We start from the raw sequence: 8,226 nt of genomic DNA on the forward strand, positions 1-8,226 counted from the left end.
ATTACAAACTCCATGAGCAAGTGTTTGATTTTGTGACACTGAAAACACTTGAATTCAACGATTATGCAGTGGGGTCCAATTTTTCTTCTCCATATTGTGTATTTTAGTTTTGGTGAAACTAGTGTTGATCTAACCTATGTTGATCTCCCTGAAGCCATCCGGCTATAGTAAGTTGCCCTGCCTCCAGCTCCCTCAATTTCATGATAACTCAGTCTAACCAATACTGTCTGCAACCTATTTAACTATCTACTGTACTGCTCTAATGATACACAGTAAGGTAATTAAACCATGATTCACTCCGCGTGGGTCCTTATTACTACCTTTATGTGATCTGTCCTGCTCCCACAGACTGCTTCTTTATTGGGACATCTTTGCAAGGTTGTGCATTTACTATGTCCATTACTATTTACAAAAGTAAATGCGATTTGCCTCTTAACACGATCTTTTGCATAGTAGGAAGACCTGTCTCCCAAAAGTCTGTCTCTACAGCAGTAAGTTTTGACTCTGCACAAACTCTTCAAACTAGACAGGCCAACCCTTCGCACAAGCTGAGTATAGATTTTTTTCTTTGCTGTCTGTTTGTGAGGAAATGTATTTTTGGTGTGTTTGTGTTGGCTGTCAGTGCAGAGGCAAACAGCGTTCGGTGGGTGTCTTCCTGCTGGTTTGTCTGGAAATAGTCAAATACAAAGTTAGTCTGACCTTTGAGAGCAAACTTTTTTTGTGCCTCTTGGTTAACCTCTGAGCACAAACACGATAACAAGAACAACAAAAACGTCTTGAAAAAAATGACAAATCGCGTACAGAGCGTGCAAAGCAATCCTGTGGCCAGTCGGTTATTTTATATGCAGACTGGGGATTAAACCTACTGCAATTATCAGGATTTACTCGGTTTCTTAATATTGCTCTTGTGTGTCCCCTTTTGTGATGGTAGCTGATTTTAGCCAACTTAAGCTAACTATTTCGATACATTGAATAATACTTTTCCTGTCCAATCACTATATGACGTTATTTAACTATATGGCATGTTGGCACATGATTGCTTTGGTTCAGCAAAAGTGTTGTTGTCTTTGTTTAAACAACCAGGGGCTCACTTTTAGGGTATATAGGATATCTTTAGCTCTTATATCTATCCAACTGCAGTAATTTAAAGGAAGAGAAAAGGTCACTGCCCCCCTGAGTTGACGCCAGAGGTTCCTGCACCCACTGTATTAGGGAGACAGTGACTGTGTAGCTTGGCGGAGGCCATATTAGGGTGCTCCCTTATAAAGAAAATTGATTTGGGGAAACCCTCTCTGAAGTAATCCCTGGCAAGGTCTGTGCACCATATAAGGAGACTAGTTTATATGCTGTATATAGGAAATACAGGTATTTGTGTATGACTGTGCAGTAATGTGCAGTTCTTTGGCCACCACAAGAGCAATAAATGATGTGTTTACTACAGAAAATATGTGTATTTTACTCTGAATACTGACTCTTTTTTTGCAGAAGAAGAAGAAAAGCAGACCTTTCACACCACTGCTGTGCTTAAAACACATCGGGAACGCACATGCTCAGTAAACACATGAATGATCAAACAACTGTTTGATCACCTGGGCAGCTCAACTTCTATAATTAAGACAAATGACATACGGACAGACATGCCTTTACCACTTATACAGTTTACCTGCAGTATTTCCAAGAACACAGTTCACAGGGATTATACGGCCTAAAATCGTGTGTTTTGTTTTGTGGAGATAAGATAGATGTTTTCTTTTGTACACGAGTGAAATTTATTAGGGTAATGCCAGTTAAAGTTTAACCATTTCCAGGGCACTGGGTTTATGTGTGGAGCACATGTGACACTCGCATAGTCACTCATTACAGAGATAACCACGCTGTACTCACGTGCTGCCTGGCATCTTTAAGCCCTGATTAAACTCCAGGATGGCTGGCATCTTTTTTTGTTGTTGTTGTTGTTGCTAATTTTATTGTTCCGATTATATCGATTGTAGGAATTCAACCTAGGAAGAGGCTACAATGGAGAAGCCATCCAAATACCCAAACTCCACTTAGCTCACTGCTGATTTATGGGTAGGTAGGTATGTGGTTGAAAAGTTGGCTTGAACAGGAAAGGAAGAAACCGAAACGGTGACTAACATGACAAAGTAGTCTGAAAGCAAAATGCAATCGAAAAAGCAGAAGAAAACCAACAGTTTTCATTGTTTTTAACAATGGGATCCTCTCTGCTACAAAGAAGTGTAGGGATCATGGTTTTCATAGGTCGGCCTCAAAGTTAGCATTGTCCTGGTTTGTTTGACAAAGGGCTAATTGGTTATTCTCTTATGCTTTAAGAAATAAAAAGTTACGACACATACATGCTTTATTCAACAAGATATTTTCCACAAACTTACTCCAAGTTTATGATTTCTGGAGAGTGAATACAGTCAAAGGAGATAAAACACTGAGTATAGTACAGTTATATAACATCGACACCACTAATTCCCTGAATTCAACATCATGACTTTGAATATCCCACGCAATTTCAAGTTTGATTTAAATGGTAAATGGCCTGTATTTGTATAGCGCTTTACTAGTCCCTATGGACTTTGCACTACATTCAGTCATCCACCCATTCACACACACATTCACACACTGGTGGTGGCAAGCTACATTGTAGCCACAGCTGCCCTGGAGCGCACTGACAGAGGCGAGGCTGCTGGACACTGGCGCCACCGGGCCCTCTGACCACCACCAGTAGGCAACGGGTGTCTTGCCCAAGGACACAATGACCAAGACGCATGTTACAAGTTATATACACAAGTTACAAGTTATAACACATTATACAAGTTTCATTGTATAACTGGGATATTTACTTGTGTGTTTTATGTGGTAAAACAAGATGTGAAAATGTCATTCATGTACCTGAAATCACATTCAAAACAACAAATGAGTTTGAGAAAAGGGTACAGGAAGTGCAAAATACTAACTTATTTGTCATGGTCCTGGGTTGTGTCACCCAGTGTTTTGAGTTTCATTGTATTTGGTTTTTCATTGTTTATGTTTTGGTCCATTTAATCATCGTTAGCTCCTAGATCCTCAGTTATAGTTCCTCCTTATTAGATCCTTTTGTGTCTTCACCCCCGGTGCTTTAGTCTCCTTTGTTGGTTCGTGTGTCTAACCTGTCCTGTTTCATGTCTGTGTGGTTCACGTTACCCAGTTCGTGTCATGTCTGCATCTTGTCATGTTCATATGTTAAGTTCTTGTGTTAGCATTACTAGTTAGGATTCAGTTGAGTTTTATTCTAGTTTCGTTTCCTATAACTTCTAATTTATAAGTCTCTCTTTGTGCTCAATGTTTCATCTCCACTTCCCTTTTCCCTCTGGTTGTTCTACAGTGTTCGCTCTCTTCGTCAGTCCACCATGTTAGTCTTAGTCTGTCATGTGTTTCATGTTGTCACGCTCGTGTCATGTCAGCATCTCGTTATGTTTCCTGTTTTATTTTGAAAGTCTTGTTTCTATGTTCATTGTGCTTAGTGTTATTTTTCCCTGTGCTGTCATGATATTCATTTGTGTTAGCTGTTTTCCCATGTGTTTCCACTTCTCCTGATCACCTCCTGTGTGTATTTAGTCTGTGTGTTTTCATTCTGTCTTTGTCGGGTCATCTGTGTTACCTTCCTCCATGTCTTGTCATAGTTGTCATAGTTGATTCATAGTTACCACAGTCCTCATAGTTTTCCCAGTTTAGGTTCTAGTTTAGTTTTTGCCACTGTCCTTGGTGCTTTGTTTTCGGTTTCTTGTAATTTTCCATAATAAAGGCTTGTTTTCCATTTGAAACTCAAGTCAAGCTCCACCTCCCTTTGTGTGACATTTTTTTGATACATGCTCAATCATCCAGGTAAGGAAATCCCAGAAATTCGGTTCAGTTGTCTGGGGCGATTTCAACATCAAATTACTGATAATATATTAATATTGTACTGTTTTTTTTTTTAAATTGACAGCCATGACAAATGATGTAGTCATGTTGACTTAAACATATTTAACTTTACTACTGAACATAAATTTATTATGTAAATTTAAAGTAACTATATGTTCAAGGCTTTAGCTAAGCATTAGCTAAAACATTAGCATTAGCATTCATGCTAATGCTGCCCAAATCAGCCGTTCAATTATCATAAAAGTATTCCAGGTGCAATTATGCTCGGCACTCTAACATCAATATGTTAACAAGTAAATAATTTTCAATGCTAACACATAGTTTCAGTGTTTATCGTGTTCACAGTCTTAAGTGTGTGTTTTAACCTGCTAACCTTTTCAAATTTGGTTCTACTAGTGGGACTAGATAAAAGTCCTACTTTTATCTAGTTTAATTGGGGGGAAAAGAAAACAAGAGAGACAGTGTTATATAATCTCCTCCATTCACATAGCAAGGAATGAAACCCGTGATTCACTGAAAATCAATCTGGGATGTCAGGAATTCACACACACTGCAGTCTCTCAGACTCAGTGTGTCTCTTGCCAACCCATATCTCATGATGTTCACACACACACACACACACACACACACACACACACACACACACACACACACACACACACACACACACACACATCTGATCCCCAAGCCTGATTTGAATTCTTATAAAATCATATTAGCACAGCCTTAGCATTACTGTAAAAAAAGACACACTCAAACATAGTACACATTTGCTCAGTTAACTTCTTAAAGGTTTTCACGTGGCAACACAAATGCGCACACATGAGCACAGACATGATATTCCCAATCACCCGCATAATCCCTGTCATCCCCATCCCATGACTTCCATTGGTGCAGAGTAGAGTGGGAAGGAAACTGTTCAAGTTAAGTGGTTGCACGTTCAACAGCTCTGCTCATATGACTGCCGTACCTTCAGATATTACTGCAGAAGAAGCAGGAGGAAGTTACAGACAATGAGCCACTGAGGGCCTGAGAGCTTCCTCCAAGAATGCTGATCCAGTGGCTAACAGTCGTTTCAGCTTGTTCCATGAAAACGTTTTCAAAGGAAAGGGTTATTGAACAATGGTGTAACCGAATTTGGGGTTACTCATCTGTTGTATTAACAAACACACTGAAGTGAGGTCAAGGAAGTGCCTTCTTACATCTACATATTAGCTGTGCAAGGGTCACCTCAGTTTTTTCTCTCCTTGCAATTGTTTTGGTTGCTAGGAGGTTGCTCTGGCAGTTTCTATTTGACTTGTATACAAACTAAGAAGACTGTGAAACATGCAACACAAATTGGAAAAGAAGATGGTTCTGCCTGGTGAATATTCGCCTCTTATGGTTTGTGTTTCTTCAAGTTTTATTACGACTCAGCTACTAGTTAGTGAGTGAGTGCTTGCATATAATTTGGCATCTTCCATGCAAACTATTGGCGATCAGGGTATCCAAAGCAATCACAAGGTGGTTTTTAGCGTGGCAACTCCTTTGTGACTGATTTCGCCTAGCAACTGTGAGCCCCTTGCCGGAACCAGAATAGCAGAATTTTAAATTGTGGTTTGGCTCTAGTTACAAGAAATCCTCATTGAATAGGAGTGAATGGAGCTAAAAACCTGCTTCCAGACAAAAAACAATGCCACTGTATTTTAGTTTCAGAAAGATCAAGAAAGATATTGATTGCAAAATTGGCATTTTGGCTAACTTATGCTAATTGGTTGATTAAGGATTTATGACAAGACATGTCCCTTGATCAGTAAAAAATGACAACTACACTAAACATTAAGAGCAGAAGATTAAAACAATAACAGATCTGTAAGAAACATTGACCACAAGTGAATGCCATAAAGGGGATGTTGACACTGGAATGTCCCTAAAACTTCCACAAAGGTATTTTCCGGCAGCCAAACCACTGCAGATGATCTAAAAATAAAACTTTTGATGAAAAAACTTTTGAATGAAACTTATTGTTCTCTCAACCACGAGATAAAAGTGTGATTATTTTTGACTTTTAATTTAACTTAACTTTATTTAAAGATCTCTAGGATCCCTTTCATTCTTGACTATCTCATGATCACCGCCTAGTAAGACCAAGAGTGGGAGTTCTCCCTTGTCGAGAATATATTTTTTTATACTCACTTTCTTATATTCTTTATCTTCTGTACAGATATTTGATGAATATAAATTCGATTGCGGCAAAATGTAACTTTTCACTCTTAAAACATATCGATGTATCCACTAAATCCACATCACATTCAGCGATGAACTGACTAGTGTGTTTGTCTTGGTAGACAAAGGCTGAAAACACTGAAATAAACAATGGAGCTGTGAGTTAAGCAGGTAAGCAGACTGAAAATGCGTCCTGAAATAAGATGTTGTTATCAGCAAAAGTCTCAGCGTCTTGCCTCGGCCGAGGCTGAATGCGAGTTAAGTCATTGCAGAATTCGTTAACCACATGAGCAGACAGTGGTGTGCTGCAGGCAGGATGACACTGATTAGTGGCAGCCAGACGGCAGCGCTGCAGGACACTGGCAGCAGTAGTCTAGAAAGAAACGGACCATTAACTTTGAACCAATCGTGTCATTTTTCAAAACTTTTCAGTGGTGACATTTTCATTTAAATCATAAAGGAAGTGTTATGGCACTTTTAGAACGGCATCAAATATGTCTGACTTTGGCAAAATAAAACCAAAACAAAAGAAAACACACAATAAAAATAATGTTTAAATTTTGATATTTCTCAATAGAAGTCTGAAAATAACGCATAACAGTGGAATCTTTGTGCTTTCATTTAGTTTAAACTGTGGCTGCTGTTGTTTCCTACATAAGAAGAATTTAAAGTTTGAGTTAATGTCATTGGTGCTGGTGATTTTATAACGGCTGAAGTAACTTAAATTAATTTCTGAATGTCATTAACTATCTCTGCATGTTGACTTTTGGACCATTCATGCTTATTCTTAGCATGCTTCAGGCTTACCTTTACAAAGTAACCCCTCATATTATAGCCTATGATTAAGGCTGTAATTCCCCTGTAATTAAAAGGAATTTCAATGACCTCAAAGCACATTGTGTGCTGTCAGTCTTGTGTGCTGAACAATAACATTCAACATTTAGTTAAATTATTTATGTTATTTACACTTAATCAGATTATTGTGAGTGTCTTATGTATTATGTTGCTCTCTTTTATTTGATATTACATATTAATTATATTTAACTACAGATACTTAATTGTATGCAAGCTAGAGTAAGGGGGTAACAAATCTGGTTTCTACAGGAAACAAATAAATATGCTGTTAGTAAATTAAGTACTCCATAAGTAATTTTAAGTACTGCATAATTTCTAGGTAATTTTGCACAAAACAAACAATATTTCTCCATTTTACATTATAAGTACACTGTACTTTTCAGCGTGGAGGCTGTATTATGAAACTTAATTTTGCCTAACTTGCAAGTATGTTTAAGGAAAGGAGTGTCTCTTTTCCTGTGAAATACTTAAAACTACTTTTGAAAGTTACATTTGAACAGTGATTGTGAAAGACAAAGAAATTAAGTTGGACTTGTCTCTATCATTAGAAGGTCACACAGGACTGCAAATTTTAATGATATTTATTTTTTCTTGTGAGCTGTGGGAGGAAACTAGAGTAAACAGAAAGAACCCACGCAGACACAGTGGGAACTATTGATATTCTAGGGCAGGGCTGTCAAACTCATTTAAATACCGGACCACATACATCCCACTTTGATCTTAAAGGACCAGTGAAGCGCTCCCTTCTGTCATTGTAAAGAAGATGAACTGTGCATTTAATGCCAGAGATATCTTTATATTAGAAAGGAAAGAGCAATTTCAACAGCATGTCTGGATTTCCATGTGATAAAGAAATAGTGCTCTAAGCATGACTTTTTGGCCTTAAATTGTAAAAAAAAAAAAAAAAGTTCCTCTCTGTGAAAAAACATTTCTATAAATAATTTCTGTAAAATTACAGAAAGATTTTATAGGAGTTCTTCTATAAATCTTTCTGTAATTTTAAATAACTTGAACATTATTGTGATTTATCTACTACTTAATTACTTTGGTGAAGTATATTTACGATAGAGGTCTTTATCTGTTGGGAAACCTGTAAAACCTATTAATATACATGTATATTAATAGGTTTTACATTTAACTGCAGTTAAATGTAAAAACTATTAATATACATGTATTTTTTTTTCTTTTTTCTTTTTTTGTGTCCCGTTTGGATCTTTAGCCATCAGAATTGTTGTCTTAAGGCCAAGAAAGATG

Source organism: Astatotilapia calliptera, chromosome 14 (assembly GCF_900246225.1).
Source record: "Astatotilapia calliptera chromosome 14, fAstCal1.2, whole genome shotgun sequence".
In the NCBI taxonomy this organism is placed as follows: domain Eukaryota; kingdom Metazoa; phylum Chordata; class Actinopteri; order Cichliformes; family Cichlidae; genus Astatotilapia; species Astatotilapia calliptera.